Source organism: Tamandua tetradactyla, chromosome 8 (genome assembly GCF_023851605.1).
Source record: "Tamandua tetradactyla isolate mTamTet1 chromosome 8, mTamTet1.pri, whole genome shotgun sequence".
NCBI lineage: Eukaryota > Metazoa > Chordata > Mammalia > Pilosa > Myrmecophagidae > Tamandua > Tamandua tetradactyla.
In genome coordinates, this window is record NC_135334.1 from 5,605,730 (window position 1) to 5,624,463 (window position 18,734).

Below are 18,734 nucleotides of genomic sequence, written 5' to 3' on the forward strand. Positions count from 1 at the left end.
AGAGGAAATACAAATGGCCAAAAAGCACATGAAGAGATGCTCAATGTCCCTGGCCATTAGAGAAATGCAAATCAAAACCACAATGAGATATCATCTCACACCCACCAGAATGGCCATTATCAACAAAACAGAAAATGACAAGTGCTGGAGAGGATGCGGAGAAAGAGGCACACTTATCCACTGTTGGTGGGAATGTCAAATGGTGCAACCATTTGTGGAAGGCAGTTTGGCGGTTCCTCAAAAAACTGAATATAGAATTGCCATATGACCCAGCAATACCATTGCTAGGTATCTACTCAAAGGACATAAGGGCAAAGACACAAACGGACATTTGCACACCAATGTTTATAGCAGCATTATTTACAATTGCAAAGAGATGGAAACAGCCAAAATGTCCATCAACAGACGAGTGGCTAAACAAACTGTGGTATATACATACGATGGAATATTATGCAGCTTTAAGACAGAATAAACTTATGAAGCATGTAATAACATGGATGGACCTAGAGAACATTATGCTGAGTGAGACTAGCCAAAAACTAAAGGACAAATACTGTATGGTCCCACTGATGTGAACTGACATTAGAGAATAAACTTGGAATATGTCATTGGTAACAGAGACCATCAGGAGTTAGAAACAGGGTAAGATAATGGGTAATTGGAGCTGAAGGGATACAGACTATGCAACAGGACTAGATACAAAAACTCAAAAATAGACAGCACAATACTACCTAATTGTAATGTAATTATGTTAAAACACTGAATGAAGCTGCATCTGAGCTATAGTTTTTTGTTTGTTTGTTTGTTTGTTTTTTATATATATTTTTTGTATTTTTTATTTTTATTAAAAAAAAAGATCTAGGGTTTAATTTGTATATTGTTTCTCAGTTGATGCATCTGTTCTTTCAATGGATCATTATCTTTTCTGAATTTCTTCTTTTTTCTCTTTCAAGCCATCTCTTTACTCTGTAAACACATAGATAGATAGATAGATAGATAGATAGATAGATAGATAGATAGATAGATAGATAGATAGATAGATAGATAGACAGACAGACAGACAGACAGACAGACAGACAGACAGACAGACAGACAGATAGATAGATAGATAGATAGATAGATAGATAGATAGATAGATAGATAGATAGATAGATATAGATAGATGGATGGATGGATAGATAGATAGATAGATAGATGACTGATGAATTGATGGATGGATAGACAGACATGATAGATGGAGAGATACAGATCAATAGATAAATAGATACATAGATAGATTATATATTTGCATCTCTTCTTTCTTGAATTACCTTAGCCAAGGGTAGAAGAGTGCCACAGTAGCAGGATATCCAGTATGGCTCAGGCTCTACCCACCTCTACCCCATCTCCCCAAATCTCCAGGCTTCCTTAAAAATCCCCACAGCTAGTTCTGGGAGTCCTCAGGAAGTGCTCACACATTCCATATCCTCGGGTGGATGTCAGTGATGTTGTCAGAGGTGAGGAGAATCCTTCTCCCCAGTTGCCAGAGAAGGGCCACCTTGCTCCTCCCCTACATTTCAGAGATGCTTTTATGAATGCCACTCTTTCCATTCATTTCCACTACTTTCCTCTTTGGATACAGTTCTGTCTCCTCTCTCCTTAACACTCAGGCACAGGTCCTGGGGCATTTGGAGTTACCCACTCAATTCTGACCGAAGAGCTAACCTCCTCACAATGACTAAGGCACTGTCAGTGAGATAAAGTACATTTCCTGAGCACTTTTTAGAGCCCAGGAACTTGGATACTGGGAAAGAGATATAGAGATAGACGTATCTATAGCTATAGACATAACAACATGCATATGTGCTGAGGCTAAAATGTAGGTTAATGCCCATGGAGTTGCTGAGAACTTTAAATGGGAACAGTAAATTACATAGGATAATATGTATTTAGAGATTCCTGCCAATGGAAAGATCTAGAAAGTTTTCAGTAAAGTAGTATCATTTCAGCTGACTCTGAAAGGTTTGGTGGAATATTAAATTAATGTTCATAGTTTGTAGTTACAAAAATGATCCATAACCATTAGAATTTTTTTAAATATAGAAAAGCAGAAAGAGGAAAATTTTTAAAGGGTCTATAAATTCTACCACCCAGATATATAAACATCATTAATATTTTGTTGCATAACCTTCTTTCTACTAATCATCTTATCTTTTTTAGTTTGGTTGTGTGTTCATTTTTGTTGGTTTCTTTGTTTGTTTGGGAAGTGCATGGGCCAGGAATTGAACCCAGGTCTCCTGCTTGGCAGGTGAGAATTCTACCACTGAACTACCCTCACACCCCCTCACCATACCTTTTTTTAAAAAAATGGAACAATACCTGCTTTGTCACAAATGTTATTTCATTTAGTCCCCACAAAAGCCCTACAGACTAGGAATGGTTACCATCCCTGTTTTATAAAAATAACCCAAGGCACAGGAAATTTAACTTACCCAAGTCCCACAGAAGAGCCAAAATAAATACTCAGAGTTGTCTTTCCTCAAAGTCCTTTTCCACCTTCCTCTCTGCTACTTAGAAGGATGGAGAACTGCACCATAGAGACAACACAAAGGGATTGTTTTGGGAATGTCAGATTTGGTGACTGGTTCTATGTAAGGTGTTTAAGTTTGTTAAAGTTGCTGAAATGCAGTATATATACCAGAAATGGATTGGCTTTCACAAGGGGGATTTATTAACTTACAAGATTACAGTTCTGAGGCCATGAAAACGTCATCAACAGGCTATGCTTTCTCCCTGCAGACTGGCTACCGATTATCCTGGACTCCTCGGTCACATGGCAAGGCACATGAAGGGTCTGCTGATCTCTCCTTTTTCTGCTAGTTTCATTGTTTTCAGATTCCTTCATCTCTGTCTGTAGCTTTCTTTTTCATTGTCTATGTCTTTATCTCTGTCTTCTGTCTCTCTTAACTTCTGTCTTCTATAAAGGACTCCAGTGAGAAGATTAAGACCCGCTTGGGGCACATTTCAACTGAAATAACATAATGAAAAGGTCCCACCCACACCCACAGGAATGGGTTAGCTTTAAGAACATGATATTTTCTGGGATACATAACAGCTTCAAACCCTCACATCAGGCACAAAGGAAAGGGAGAAATTTTTAAAATGCTTAATTTTTCCAGCCTGAGTGACTAAGAGAATGATGATTCTACAAACAATATTGATTTCATAATCTGCACAATAATACATCTAACTTCCTCCAGGCAAGAGGTACTCTCTCCATTCAGGGCATCCCTGATTCAGGCAAGGCTCCATGCATTGGGTCATCTATGGAGAAAACAGCACTTTAGACTAAGAAGACCTGGCTTTGGCTGAAGTTGTTGGGGGAGGCAACGCGGAGAGCTGGAGCACCTCATTCGCCCAGGCCCTGGATTTACCACCCCATTGTGCTTCCCACAGTGGTGCCCTCTGCAACCAGCCAAGCACATGGAACAAGCCACCCAGCTAAAGTGCTTTCAAGGGGAATGAATACTCCCCTTCATACCAAGGGGACTTTGTATCTGCCTGAGCAGGGATGGAAACAAGTTTTTGCAAAAATAAAAGAAGAAATGAAAGCATAAAATGTACTTCTTCCCTGGGTTACGTGTTCCAGGCTTGGCATATCATTTATGTAAATTATGATGTTATTTATTAAACAACACAAAGAATTTCAAGAAAGGCCAGAAATGCCAGCCTGGAATTTAGCCCCTCATAGTCCTGTCACAGAAAGAAAGGGAAGGAACAATAGGTGGGTGGGAATCAAGGATGTCTCCTCTGTTTCCAACTTCCAGACTGTGCCAATTTGAAAGAATTTATGTACCCTAGAAAAGCCATGTTTTAATCCTAATCAATCTTGTGGGAGCAACGGTTTCTTCTAATTCTTATTCAGTACTATAGGTTGGAAATTTGATTGGGTTATCTCCACAGAGATTTGACTCGATCAATTGTGGGTACTAAACTTGATTAGATGGAGGAATGTCTCTATCCATTCTACATGAGTCTTTATTACTTTGGAGATCCTATAAAAGAGGAGACATTTTGGGAGAGAATGCTTTTTGAGAATGATGAGAAAGCAACAGCAGAGCCAAGCAGAGCCACAGGGCCAAGAGAACCACAGAGTCCGCCAGCCAGCAACCTTTGGAGATTCTGAGAGAGCAGAAAAGGACAACAGAATGGCATAAGGAGATTGCCCTTGGGGGAAGCTTCATGAAGCAAGAGGCCTGGAGGGAACTCTGGCAGATGATGCCATGTTTACCATATGCCTTTCCAAATGAGAGAGAAACTATGAACTTTATCAGCCTTCTTGAATCAGGGTGTCTTTTCCTGGATGCCTTAGATTGGACATTTCTATAGACTAACTTTAATTGGGACATTTTCATGGCCTTAGAAGTGTAATCTTGTAACTTATTAAATTCCCCTTTTTAGAAAGCCATTTCATTTCTGGTACATTGCATTCTGGCAGCTAACAAACTAGAACACAGATCCAGGTTGCAACCCCGCCCCCACAGACTAAGGGAGTTCAGGCCCATAGGCAAGTGTAAGAGGGGCTTTGAGACAACAAAGAAAGGGCAAGCACATTTTTCCTGGACCCTTGGAATCCTTTAACCCTTTGAAGGTCTGTGTGATGAGTCTATCTTTGTTGGGAAAAACAGTGACTCACTCAACAAAGAGTTTCAGTTCAGCTGCCACATTCCTGGCTTAAGTATACAACTTCCAACCACACCATCTCCCAAACCCAAACCTATTGGTCTTGCTTCTTTTTTTCTCTCATATTATGATGGTTTTAAGGAGTATGTACCCCAGAAAAGATCATGTTCTTAAGGTTAATCCATTCCTGTGTGTATAGACCTATTGTAGGTGGGACCTTTTGATTAGATTATTTCAGTTGAAGCATGCCCCAGGTAGGTCTTTATCCTCCTACTGTAGTCCTTTATAAGAGATGAAATTCAGAGAAGCTGAGGGAAAAGCAGCCAGAAGCTGAAAGCAATGAAACTCAGGAGAGAAGGACCAACAGACACCAGCCATGTGCCTTGCCATGTGAGAGAGGAACCCCAGATTGCTGGTAGCCAGTCTTCAGGAAGAAAGCATTACCTGTTGATGCCTTGGTAAGGACATTTTCATGACCTCAGAACTGCGAGCTTGTAAGTTAATAAATCCTCATTGTAAAAGCAAACCCATTTCTGATATACATTGCATTTCACCAACTTTAGCAAACTAAACCACAGATTTTCTAAATTTAGCCACTTTCAACATTTTACCTTCAGGGAGATAATATTTACATGACTTTTACTTTGCTCTATTTTATCTTGCTATCAAAGCAGCTGTCCATTTCTGGATGATGCTTGGCAACCCGAATCAGTGGAAAACATTAGCTTTGCTCTCTTTGACCCTGAGGTCTCTCTGGTGTGCAGTGCCTTGCGATCTTTTTTCCCAGCACATCCTCTAAAGCATTCACACAGATGCCTCAGAGAGAGGGTCTTCTTCAAGCCTCTTTCTTCCTGTAAATTTCTTCATAGTTTCTGATCATCCTTTGGTCTCTCCTCTACATTTTTTACATTGCATCTCAACATCTGTGCCCTCCATTATATACCGGGACAGATAAGATACCAATAAACATTTGATAAATGGGGTAATTGTGACTAAACCCTTTCCCATCTTTTTCCTTTTCATTCTTTTTCTTGGCATTTTCTCATCACTGACTTCATATTCTAGAAGCTTCCAATTGAAACCTATTCTGCTCTCTGAACTTTGTAATTTGTCACTTACCTGCTCCAGAGTCTATCAACCCGTTATCAAAAAGTTCTAAAACAGGACAAACTTCATTGCATCTATATCAATGGAAGCTCAGCTTTCCTTTTCCATTCAATAGTAAATATTTATTGACTGCCTGCTATGTTATCCACATTAATCTAACAAAACATGAAGTCACAGCTCCAGGGGAGCTTAAATTCTAGCGGTAGGAGATCAGTGATAAACAAATAGACAAAGTAATAAAAAATAGGTCAAGAAGAATAGTAAAACAGAGTAATAGGGGGATAGCTAGACCTTTTCCAAGCTCAAGTGAAAATAGATCTTCACTTATTGTCTTCATATTTACCAAATGTCTAAATTTCCCAGTCGTTTGGAAACAGATACATTGGAATAGCTGAGCCATAGCATCTGCTTCTGCTGACAAGCTCAAATGGGAACAATTGTCGTGTCTATCTCATGAGGATTAAACAAAAGAGAGAATCCATGTAAAGTGTCTAGTGCAGGGTATGGTGCACAGAGTCTACTAAATAAATGGCAGCCAGAAAAAAATGTAATAGGGAAAATGCCATTAGCAAGGGCCATCTCACTTGCTCTGATTTTAGTTTGCTCTCCAAATTGTTCATGCTTCTTAGGAAGCCAGTAGCTTTGTGAGAAATTGACCCTTGAACTGCGAAGCTGCATTTGATAAAGACCAGGCAGAAAGTGACATGATAAATAAATGGAATGGGCTGGAAAGGAATGTCAGCTTTACCTGACAGTAGTTGGCTTCTCTCCTGTTCCTCCCTGGGGCTTCTCTTCACCCACAAGGCTCACCAGTCATCTGACATATGAGCAAGCCTGGAAGGTTGACAGAGTTAATAGCTGATGGGCAACCTTTGATTATGGAGACAGGAGCCAACAAGTAAATACACAGAAAATTCTAAACTACCTTCTATATTTCAGAGAGGACTTCCCTGAGCCAGGCCAAGCCCCGGTTGCCCACAGCATTAACAAACTCAATAACATATTCCTGGCCTTCCTTCTTTCCCCGTTCAGTCTCCTCATCTCCCACTCCTGTTCATTCGGATTACTTCTTAAAATAATTACCTTCACAAAACCCTCAGATCAGGCTCTGTTTTTCAGAAGAATCCAGGTATTTTAGTTTGTAAGCTGCCAGAATGCAATATACCAGAAATGGAGCAACTTTTAAAAAGGGAATTTATTAAGTTGCAAGTTTACAGTTCTAAGGCCATGAAAATGCCCAAAGTAAGACACCCAGAGAAATGGACTCCAAAGAAAGGGCCTATGAAGTTCAGGGTTTCTCTCTTAGCTGAGAGGGCACATGGTGACATCTGCTAGCTTTCTCTCCTCATTTCATAATGCCTCCCTGGGGGCATTTTACTTCTGCATCTCCAAAGGTCTCAGGCTGTGTGAGCTCTGTCAGCACATTCCAAAATGGTTCCTTCTTCAAGGGCTGCAGTAAGTAACCCCACCTTGAATGGGTGGAGATGCATCTCCATGGAAACCATCTAATCAAAATCACCACCTACAATTTGATTGGTCACATCTCCATGGAAACAATCAAAAATATCCCACCCATCAATATTGAGTGAGGATTAGAGAGCATGTCTTTTCTGGGGTACAGAGCACTTTCAAACTGGCACACCAGGACAAGACAGTCAACTTACCTATGCACTGGTCTCCCAAGAGGAGAGAAAATTCTACCTCCAATATTTTTGTTTATAATATATATATTCACAATCATCTATAATCTCTTTCCCTCTTCATATCTCCTTCAGGTTAAAAAGTCCAATCACCAAAAATAAATACATTGCAGTTTTTCTACCAAGGATTCATTGAACTGCTCTTTCAGTATATATTTGTATCCAGCTTGGCCAAGCTTTTCATTCCTGTTTCTGATATATATGCATAATCCGGGAATTGCATAAATTGATCCAAAAAGTCTACATCACATCCTCTATATGTGATGGGCCACCTGGTAGGGACCAGATCTTAAGTTTTCCAAGTTGAAAGTTTTAGGATGCAGCCTGCCCTTTATTTCTGGAAAGGAACATTCTGATGAACCACAGCTGAGGTTGACACCTACCACCACCACCCCACATTGCATATGCTTCAGACTGAAATGTGAACTATCCCATTTGGGCATGCAAACTTATTAAAACTACCAGAATTATTGACCCGAAGCATTAGAGAAATTTATTTTCCTAAATCTAGGTTTAAGCTATCTTATAACCAAAATTTTTATTTGTCCTTGGGAAGAAGCAGAAAGACAAAACCCAGAGAAGCAATTACAAGATTTCAAGGAGAGAGTAGCAGAAGCAGAGCATCATTCAGAGCCAGTGCCAGGCTAGAATGGGAGTATGTGGGAAACGAAGAAAGCTTCCTTAAGGATCCCCAAAAATTAAGTAAGGAGGAAAACCTAATGAAATACTGAACTCCTTTATGGCAGTAGCATAGAAGCTTAGACCATTGTTATTTCAGCATTAATAACTTTTGAAGGCTGGAAACAATAGGGGCATCTTAACTTCCCATGATCCCCAATACCCCAGCACACCTCTCTCTCCAACCTCTTGCTTTTCCCTTTCTCATGAAGCTGAGAGAAAGCAAAGCCCTATTAACTTAGTATACCACCCTGCTTTGTGCTTCATAGGTATTTGGTAAATATCCACTGAAGGAATATACGATATAGACTAGGAAACCAACCCCATCACCAAATAGAAAATTATACACATACTGAATAAGAAAGCATGAAAAAGGAGGGAAAAAAAACAAATTATTACCCTATTTCCTTTTTCCCATTCTTCAGTGGACTTTGATAACCGCTGGTTCTTTTTTTATAAATATGAGAATGATAGAAGATACAAGTGAAATTTAATGTTTGGAAATACTGGTAAAAGAAGCTTTGTAATTGTTTGTTGTCTCCTTTTATTTCAATTGTAAGAATGCTCAGCCTTCAGTGTACTAACATATACCACAAGGAGAAATACTATATAGTTTATCCCAAATTATTTAACTATGAGAAGTATCTTGCATGATAGTGTTTCTTGGGTCTAAGGGTCTCTGGAACACACTTTGGGAAACACTATCTGTTCTTGTTCTCATGAGGAAGCTTCTTGAGTATGCATAAATCACTCAATGTTCCCAAATATCCTCCTTACCTCTGTATGCTGACTTTGAAGTTTAATTCAGGCCAAGACCTCCACACAGTTCTCAACTTTAGTCTTTTCAGAGTTTCTTTCCAAGAGTCTTCTTAGTTACTTTCTAAGAGTCTTCCAGATTTTCTCAATTTAACCCATAATCTATAAAAACAGGACATTGTTATTTATCCACTCATTTGTCAAAAACATATGTACTAATTACCTGTTATATATAAGGCATCATAGGAATAAATAATTATATGACACAGATCTTGCCTCACGTAGTCTAGAGTTTGATAATGGTTATAAATTGAAATTAATAGACTAGGAATGAAATAGGCCTGAGTTTAAATCCTGACTTCAAACCCTGATTCAATTCCTAGTTGTAGGGGTTTTGGCTGGGAAAATGGAAGGAGGGCTGGAGCCAGCAAAGATTCTGCATTACTCAACACCTGGGCACCAGATCCTCCTCCGAAGCTTCCTGTTCCACCTGCTCTTCTGACATCATGGATTGGAGGAAGATGATCTGTCTTTGCTGACTGCACTGCTTGAAGAGAATGAGTCAGCCTTGAGGTGGAATTCAGAAGAAAGTAGTTTCTTGACCCAGGAAGATGGCAAAATTGACAAATTTGATGAGCTCTTTGATGCTGATGGAGATGGTGAATCTTACATGGAGGAGGCTGATGATATAGAAGTGGAAACAACTGAAGACCAAAAGGAAAATCTGAATACTGTCTGTGGAGATCTGGGGAATTTGATAGATAAGGAAGTTCCTACTTTGTAGTCAGCTAAAAATAGGGCTCCTCCTGCTCCTGTCCCCAGTCAAGAGAAAACTAACCAAGAGTTACAAGGTGAATCCAATCTGGTTGTTAAGGGCATAAACCAAATTATCCTGGAACCACAACAAAACTCGGAATACCACCGAAGATCTTGTCTTGTTCTGAGGAGTTCCAAGAATTGGTAGACTTCATTACATTTGGAGCCAGAAACCTAAAACACCATTTAGCTAAAGCCGAGACCACAGGAGTCTTGGGGACCCCTAATCCTGCCATCCAGTCTCTCTCAGCATTGGCCCTCTTGAAGCAAAAGAAGCAGCAGATATTGGAGATGAGAAAAAAGAAATCAGAAGAAATACAGAAACAATTTCTCCAAAGCTCAAGTAAAGTCAAGAGCCAAGCTGTGCCATCTTCCTCTCTACAGCCTATTTCTTAGCCCCCACCAGTAAGTCCCAAATTCTCCAGACTGGCGGAGGCCCAGCCACACAGATACCCAAGTTTGGACAAGGCTACTCTGAAGGAGAGGATGTTCTCTTCTTTGATGTGTCACCGCCACCATGACCAAAACTGAGTACTTTGGCAGAAGCCAAAAAGTCAACTGCTATAACTAAATTAAGGAGCAAAGGACAAATTCTTACAAAGACAGACCCATATAGCATTAAAAGGAAGCAAGTGGACCCTCAGGATGTCCTGGAAGTGAAGGACCCAGTAGAAAAGAACAACACATTTTCTCCTCAAGCTGAGGATGAATTGGAACCTGCCAAGAAGAAAAGGAGATCAGAGCTTGCCTACCTGGAATCTGAGGAATTTCAGAAAATTTTCAAAGTAAAATCTAAGCACACAGGGATCCTGAAAGAGGCTGAGGTTGAGCTGCAGGAATGGTATTTTGAGCCATTGGTGAAAAAAAGAGCAAATGGAAGAAAAGATGAAAAACATCTGAGAAGTGAAATACTGGGTTGTGACATGTGAGGCATATGCCTACACCCTTTTCAAGCCCTCGGAGACCTACGTGGCTGAGCAACGTAACTACCACTGGCACGATGCCATCAAGGGGGTTTTCAAGTGTCCCTGTGGGAACAAAAGTATCTCCCTTGAAAGTGTTGCAGTAATTGTGGCCTCTTCAAATGGGAACAGGATGGAATGCTAAAGAATAAGAAAGGTCCAAAGATAGGAGGAGAAACCCTGTTACCAAGAGGAGAGGAGCATGCCAAATTTCTGTATAGCCTGAAGTAACCCTAACTGCAACCATGTCCCAGCCACCTCCCTTATCTCTTGTGGCTCTGGGAAAGCAAGGCATTGGCTCTGCACTGCCCGTGTTTCTGACTGACACAATGGAAACAAAGAAGCTTTGCCTACTCAACTTCCCTCTATTGTGTTGGTTTGGCAACACCAAATTGACCTTGATATTGAAGTAGAAAATCAATATAATGGTTGTCTTTCCCGTTTCTCCTGATCCTGGTTTAGAACACTGACACAAATTTTTTTTACCCACTGTGCTGGTTTGAAAGGAAGCATGCCCCCTAAGAAAAGCCATGTTTTGATATAAATCCCATTTCTAAAAGGTAAAATAATCCTTATTCAATACTGTATATTTGAAACTGTAATGAGATCATCTCCCTGGTTGATGTGATTTAGTTAAGAATGGTTGTTAAACTGGATTAGGGGATGACATGTCTCCACCCATTTGAGTGGGTCTTGATTAGTTTCTGAAGTCCTATAAAAGAAGAATGAGAGATTCGCAGAGACTCAGAGAGAGCAGAGAATGCTGCAGCACCACGATGCAGAGTCCAAGAGCCAGCAACCTTTGGAGATGAAGAAGGAAAGTGACTCCCGGGGAGCTTCATGAAATAGGAAGCCAGGAGAGAAAGCTAGCAGATGATGCTGTATTTGCCATGTGCCCTTCCAGCTGAGAGAGGAGCCCTGACTGTGTTCACCATGTGCCTTTCCAGATGAGAGAGAAACCCTGAACTTCATCGGCCTTCTTGAACCAAGGTATCTTTCCCTGGATGCCTTTGATTGGACATTACTATAGACTTGTTGCAATGGGGACATTTTCTCGGCCTTAGAACTGTAAACTTGCAACTTATTAAATTCCCCTTGTTAAAAGCCATTCCGTTTCTGGTATATTGCATTCCAGCAGCTAGCAAACTAGAACACCCACCAACTGGAAGATAAATTGAGAGCTCTGTATCTGTATCTCAGGATTAAGGTGTGCTGTGTCACTTCTTTCTCAGGCTAAGTACCTAGTGTTTATATGGACACCCAGAGGCAAAAGAAATAATTTAGCTTGACTCTTATTCCAATTAGGTTGCTTTTCTAGGCTTCTTCCTTATCTGTAAAATTGGGAACATTAGATTAAATGATCGTTCAGTGCTCAAATTCTATAAATATTATAATTTTTCCCTTTATATAATTATGGCTATTGCCCTTCACATGGCCTTGATATACTGATATTAAAAGTCAGGTACTGGGTGGGCCACGGTGGCTCAGCAGGCAAGAATGCTTGCCTGCCATGTCAGAGGACCCGGGTTCGATTCCCAGTGCCTGCCCATGTAAAAAAAAAAAAAAAAGTCAGGTACCTTCTTTCTGGTCTACTGTTCTCTCATATTTGCTCTTTGAAATCAATAAAACAATTTGCATTTCGATTCTTTATATATATTATAATGGATTGTCTACTCTTATAATATAGTAGAACTCTGTGATGGAAATACTTAAAATATCATCAGTTTTAATTATGGCTTTATTTGTATAGTTTAAACAAACTTTGAAATGTCTAACCAAAATAATACAAAATTTTATATTGAAGCTTTGAAGCATAACTGAAAAACAAAAATGGGCTATAAAGACAGAATCCCTTAGAGTGTGGGATTTGCAAACACCATATTATAAATATGAGAAATTATAGGTCAAACCCCATACAAATTATCAACAAAAAAAATTTCTAGGAGATTCCTCTGCTTGGGCAAACTGATTTTCAAATATCACTTAATCCAAGCAAGTACTGCTACTACTTAAAGATTGGCAAATTGGTAGGATTGTTGTTTTGGGATTTAAACACTGCTAGAAATAGATTAGGTTTTCCCCCAAGATGGTATTATGTTAGGAATGCAACATTTTATAGGAGTCATGATTGATTAAAATTTTAAAGAGCTGGGAATAAAATGTGTGTGCATTGGATTTCAAAAGAAAAAAATCCTAATTGCATGCTTTTGGGCAAGATACATAACTTTTCTATGAAGTACATCATCTGTTAAATGGTGATAATTATACCTACTTCCCATCTTCATCATGTTGACTAAATATGATGAAGTATGCAAAAATACCTCATGCAGTGTGTGACATGGCCTCAGAAGTAGTAACAGCATCAACAGGAATAACAGTCTTGGATATCTGCACAGGAATCAGCCTTGAGATGAGCTTGGTCTTCAATGGCTTTACTGAAAGCTCGAGAAGGTGCCACAGACACTGAACCTTGGGTTTGCCTAGAGAAGCTTCCACTTGTACCACTGTATCCCCTTAGGTGCCTTGCATTGCTTGCTCGCTGAGGCAACTAGCAAACCAAAGAGGAAGTAATCTGAGCCAAGTATGAGTGGTGTCTGTCCAGGCCTCTAGCCTGGCCCAGCCTTTGTGGTCTGGCCTGGTTCACACCAACATTTTCAACAAATTTTCACCAGAACCCTATAATATTTTAGTACACATTTTGTCATTATCCACTTTTGACGAATGAGTAAACTCAGGCTCAGAAAACATCAATGCCTTGGCCAAAGTCACCCTGCTAATAAGGGCAAAGCTAAGTTGCTGGCTCTATTTTGGAAATCAATAGACTATAAAAGAATGATAACGTAAGGTAGATGGTTAGAAACCATTGTGTCAGTCCAGGCAGGAGGTTAGTAAGGCCATTGTTAGGATGGTTGAAGTTTGAATGGAAGGAGAAAGGACAGATACAAGAGATAAGGAAAAAGCAAAGCTGACATTTTTAGCAGTAGAAGGACCAGGGAAATTTATAATATCTGTTAATTTCCAGCCTTTCCTCAACTACTTCCTCTCTTTTCCCCAAAAGAAAACCACATTCATACCTGCACAATACCTGCCTTCAACAAGTTAAAAATCTGGAAGAGGAGGCAAGACAGACTACCAAAATAACTTAGAGCCAAAGGTTCTTTCACACTCAGGTAGCCCAGATTCTACAATCAGTGCTGCCAATAAATAATTACATGCATTGGGCAAATCATAGAACTTTGTCTGTTCACACTTTTTTCATCCATCAATAAATAAATATACATCAGTAAATATGTATCAATTATTTACTATGTGCCATGCACTGCAGCACTGAAATATAAACGTCCTGAACTCAGGAGAGTGAGAGCCAGGTGGAAGAGAGACATGCATGTAAACAATTAGAGTTCTACAGCAGACCCTTATTGTCATCCCCCACAATCAGTCGTCACCAACTCCTATCTTTTCACCTCCAAGGCATACCCTGATTCTATTCAACTCTCAGCCTCTCCCACCAGGTCAAAGCCAAGGCTCATAAGCCACTCACTGCTTGAACCCAGGCTTGACCAACTCGGTCACCCAAGCAGAAGTCTAGGAAATCAGAAAAGCCCTCACCTGCCATATTCATTCTAACTCAGAGCCTTGAAGGACAAGGAGAAGGTATTTCCATTCTAAAGGAATGAAAACAAGTATTCTCTGCAGCAGTCACATGGAGTGCAGAGGCAGGGAGACCAAAAGCTTTAGGAACTATAGTCAGTGATGCTCTAACAAGACATTTGCGTTCCAAAGATACCACAGATTATTAAAATGCATACATTATGCATATAATTGTTTCAAAGAGAAGGAAGGTTAGAAGCAAGAGAGTTAGAATATCACAATAACAAAGTAATGTTTCCTGAAGAAATTTAAATAATGAAAGTGTTTTAAGTAGCTGTACGAGCATGGCCATAAACCAATACATCATTAAGTAAATCCAACCTTTGATGCATCTAGGTTTCTGCCTAAGAGGAATGACCACTCTTTTTCTATCACTCCCAGCACTATCATACCACAGCGTTTTATCATTCTTTGATATGGAAAATAAAACAGTAATCTTCTAACAAAGCAGTAGGGTTACACATTACCTCCCCCTGCAAATCCAGTTTCTGGGGAGATAAGGAAATCAACCTCAGTTTCCTGGTCTGAATAGTAATTAGGACCCACTTCAAAGAGTTGTAATGAGTGTTACATCAGCCAATATTTGGTAAGTGTTTAGAGTACTGTCTGGCATGCAGTCTGTGATGTATGAGTGGTATTAAATAAATGAATAGATAGACATCTAAACTGATCATGTATATCCAATTCTGTCATGAAAATAACTGATGTAGGAGAACGATGTCAAAAGTAAAGAAAGGGGCAGGAGATGGGCCTATTGCAGCAAACAAGATATGCAAAAGGAGGAAGTCAGGCTAAGGTTTCCTCTAGCTATAAAGTATGTTAGCTTGAATATGCATTCCTAAATAAATGTGTTTGTATGTTACATCTATATACATATAAAGACATATTACTTAACTGTCCCCCTTAAAAACCAGAGTCCGAATCAAAGGCCAAAACTTGACAAATTCATTAATTGTGCTCTACTTAAACATCTAAGAGGTTACAACATCAAATTGGGTCCTGTTAGGGATTGAATCATGTTCACCACAAAAGGCATATTCAGGTCCCCCCACTGGTTCTATGGGTGTGAACCCATTGTAAATAGGACCTTTGAAGATGTTATTAGTTCAGATATGCCCAAACAGAATGAGGGTGGACTTTAGTCCAATATGACCAAAGTTTTTACAAGCACAGGAAATTGGGGACAGAGAAACCACAGGGGAAGCATGATTGGAAGTCAATGGAACTGGAAGGAAAAGGAAAAGATACCTCCATATACATTGCCATGTGACAGAAAAGCCAAGGAACCCCAAAGTTTGCTGACCAGCCAGAAGATACTGACCCTGGGAGGAAGCCAGCCTTCTAGCCTCTGAAACTATGAGCCAATAAATTCCTGTTGTTAAGCCAACCCATCGTATGGTATTTGTTTTAGCAGCTAGGAAACTAGAACAGGTCCACTCCCAGAATTTGGTCAGTAAATTGAAAACAATAAGAGCATAAAATGACTGAGATTCTCCATGTGTCAAAATAAATCACTCAGGAGATGGCTGTAAAGGGGCTGGTAGTAGTGCTTCTCTACATTTTCCATGATGGAGAGCAAGATACCTTACAAATTAAAATAAGGATCTTAGAGTATCCCCCAAGTCCATCACAGGAACCCTAGGGTGTCTCCCCAAGAAAACACATTGGAATGCAGTTTATGGAAACTTCAGTCAGTTGAATTACAATATAACTGAGGTAATGTTGTGTTGTCATAACAGAGGGTGGGGGTCCCCATGAATCTGGAAAAGTAAGAACCCAGCACTCTCTGGGATGTCTCCACCCCAGCCCGGAGCTTTATTTCTAACCATCAGTTAGGTTGAAGCATCCCTTGAGACAGTCAATTAGCTTTGGCCTAATTCCAAAATCTCCAAGGAAACTCTTCTCTGTCACTTGGTTTACCTTCAGCGGAGTTACTGAACAAGAGGGCTGGTCTTACAAAGATGAGTGGCCTCACTTAGCTCTCTAACCGGAACTTGTCCACAGCAAATAGTAAATTGGTTTTCTGGCTCTCTGCTGGGGTCTGAATCTAACCTTTTACTAGCTGGAAGGCATTAAGCAAACCACTTAATACCTCTCAGTCTTAATTCCTCCTTGTCAAGGGGATAATAGTGCTATCCTCTTTGGTTATTGGGGAGATTCAAATAGAATAATCCAGGAAAAATGCTTTGCATTTTGTATTCAATAAATGCTACAAATTTTTGTCATGTTTAGTCTGGTTAAATCCTGACTGATCAACATCATTCTGCTTGATCATCTTGGATGAACCATAGAAATTAAATTATAGATCTAAACATTGTCCAGTGCTTCAATCTTAGATGGCCCCATTAAAGTTCAGTTGTCCATATCTTAACCACATGCTTTCTCTATATAACTTTTAACAGCAAGACTAACCTTAAAATTGCTCATGTTTGCCCAGGAATAAATGCTAATTTTTAAAACAAATACACACTGTATAAAGTAAAATATTTAATGCTATAGATCTATTCTCACTGCCCCTCAGGGACCCAGCCTCGGTCAATGTTTTCCCTAAGTGAAACCATTTCACAGACAATGTTAGAACTTGTTAGGACTGGAGAGACAACTGTCTTTCCAGATTTCTTATTTTATAGTTGAGAGAGCTGAGACTAAAGAGAAGTAGCTTTCTTTGGTTTTCTGATTTATGGTAAGATGCAATTCCTATTGTGTTGTATAAGTTCATAAATCATTTACAACAAAGGAGAACTATGAGAAGAACTGCTGAGCCATAAACTGGGACTCAGAAGTCTCAGGCCTGAAGCCACTTCTGTGGGAGTGGGCCATGGTCCATGAACCATGGGCAAGCCTCTGTTCCCATTCTGGCAGGTAGGAAATAATTATTGCAGCACCAGCCTTTCTGCCTCTTAAAGTTATCATGAAGACTGGACAGAATGAAATGTGAAGGTGTTTTTAAACTCTGAAGTGCCATGTAAACAGAGTGGATTGTTTCATCTGGACTTCTGAGTCAACTTTTACAAGTTAGAGGCAACAATGCAAGTGGCATTAGGCTAGTAGTGGCACCAGGAATGACGATGGAGGGGACAGATATAATAAGATTATTGGGTTGGTCTAAGAAAGCTTTTTGAATTAACAGCAGGGAACTTACTCACTTGATCTACTTTCCCTACATTCTCTGCCCCCACAACCATTCTTAACACATTCAAAAAAGGGGAGAGCTGAGAATAAGCTTAGAAAAACAGGTGATAAATCGTAAAGCAGTCGAATCTCTTGGAGGGAATGGGAAACACATGGCAGCTCATTCTAATGAACTATCCAACATGTTGTGCTGGGATGGGTGTTATTTCGAGTGTTTTACATTTGACTTGTCCCAGGCCTGTGTCTCACCATAGCAACTCAAGTTTACCAGAAAGTGGAAAAGTCTGCATTTGAGAGAGCTAAAGGAGTGTGATTCAATTCAGCTAACCACAATTAAGAGAAAGGAGCAGCAGCCAAATTTTTCCCTCTCTGAGAACATCCTTTGGGAGATATTTTCTCCCTCTGTCCTCTGTAAACACCTCATTCCTTCTCCCCACCTCCTTAAAAACTCCTATTCTGTTCATCTGTTTCTCACCAACTGAAGAGGTGAGAACAATTTGTTCTCTGCAGATATCTAGCGTCTATAGCACCATGAGGTGGGAATCTTAAGTCTTGTTCTTTTTTGCGCCCAATGGCAGTTCATTTCAATGAAATTTCTTGAATGAATGAATGAACAAAGCTCCTCCTTCCTTTGACTATGGACTGATATGTTATTCCTATTTTATATGATATTCTTATTCCTCAGAGGCAGTAGGAGACCACTCAGCAGGCTATAGACCTTCTGGCCTAAGACTTTGAAGACCAAGAGTCCAGTCCCAGCCCTGCTCCTCCTGCCCCTCCCATTTCATGTGGGCTCAAGTCGATCCTTCGCATCTCCTCACTGAGCCTCTTCATAACTCTAACCTTTGAGTGTTCTACTGAAGGAACGGCAGGGCAATACTCATCCCTCTGTGGATGACTCAGCTGAACCTGAGCTTTTTATCTTCCTGAGTTATAGGAATGGCCCAAGCTGGAAGAAAATGTGTCCACTCTGTCTGTCCCTCTTACATAGATTAATAGCTACTCAGGGTGATAAAGTGAGGATGGAAGCTGGGTCAACTTCCTGAATAATTTGAGGGCCAGATCCCAGTCTGATTGCTCCCATCTAGCCTGACTGCCCAAACTAATTTAATTCATGTGACTCTTCATGTGATTTAGCTCTTATGAGCAAATAGGTCAACTCTAAAAGACAAAAAATTAAAGGAAATACTATCCCCCACCTCTAGGAAAGACTTTACCAAGATCATCTGTGAGATGGTTAGAGCCTGACTTTAACCATCTCCAAAGAACA

General features: G+C 40.0%; 1 long non-coding RNA gene and 1 pseudogene across 1 annotated transcript in view; one reads left to right on the forward strand and one right to left on the reverse strand.

Moving 5' to 3' along the window:
• Positions 1-18,734, reverse strand: part of LOC143643152 (uncharacterized) — a 221,236-nt gene that overhangs the window by 175,178 nt on the left and 27,324 nt on the right. Inside the window, exon 2 of the long non-coding RNA XR_013156158.1 lies at positions 8,925-9,065. This is a non-coding gene — a long non-coding RNA (uncharacterized LOC143643152). The remainder of the gene's footprint in view (positions 1-8,924; positions 9,066-18,734) is intronic.
• On the forward strand, positions 9,310-10,912 carry LOC143643820 (protein MCM10 homolog pseudogene; annotated as a pseudogene).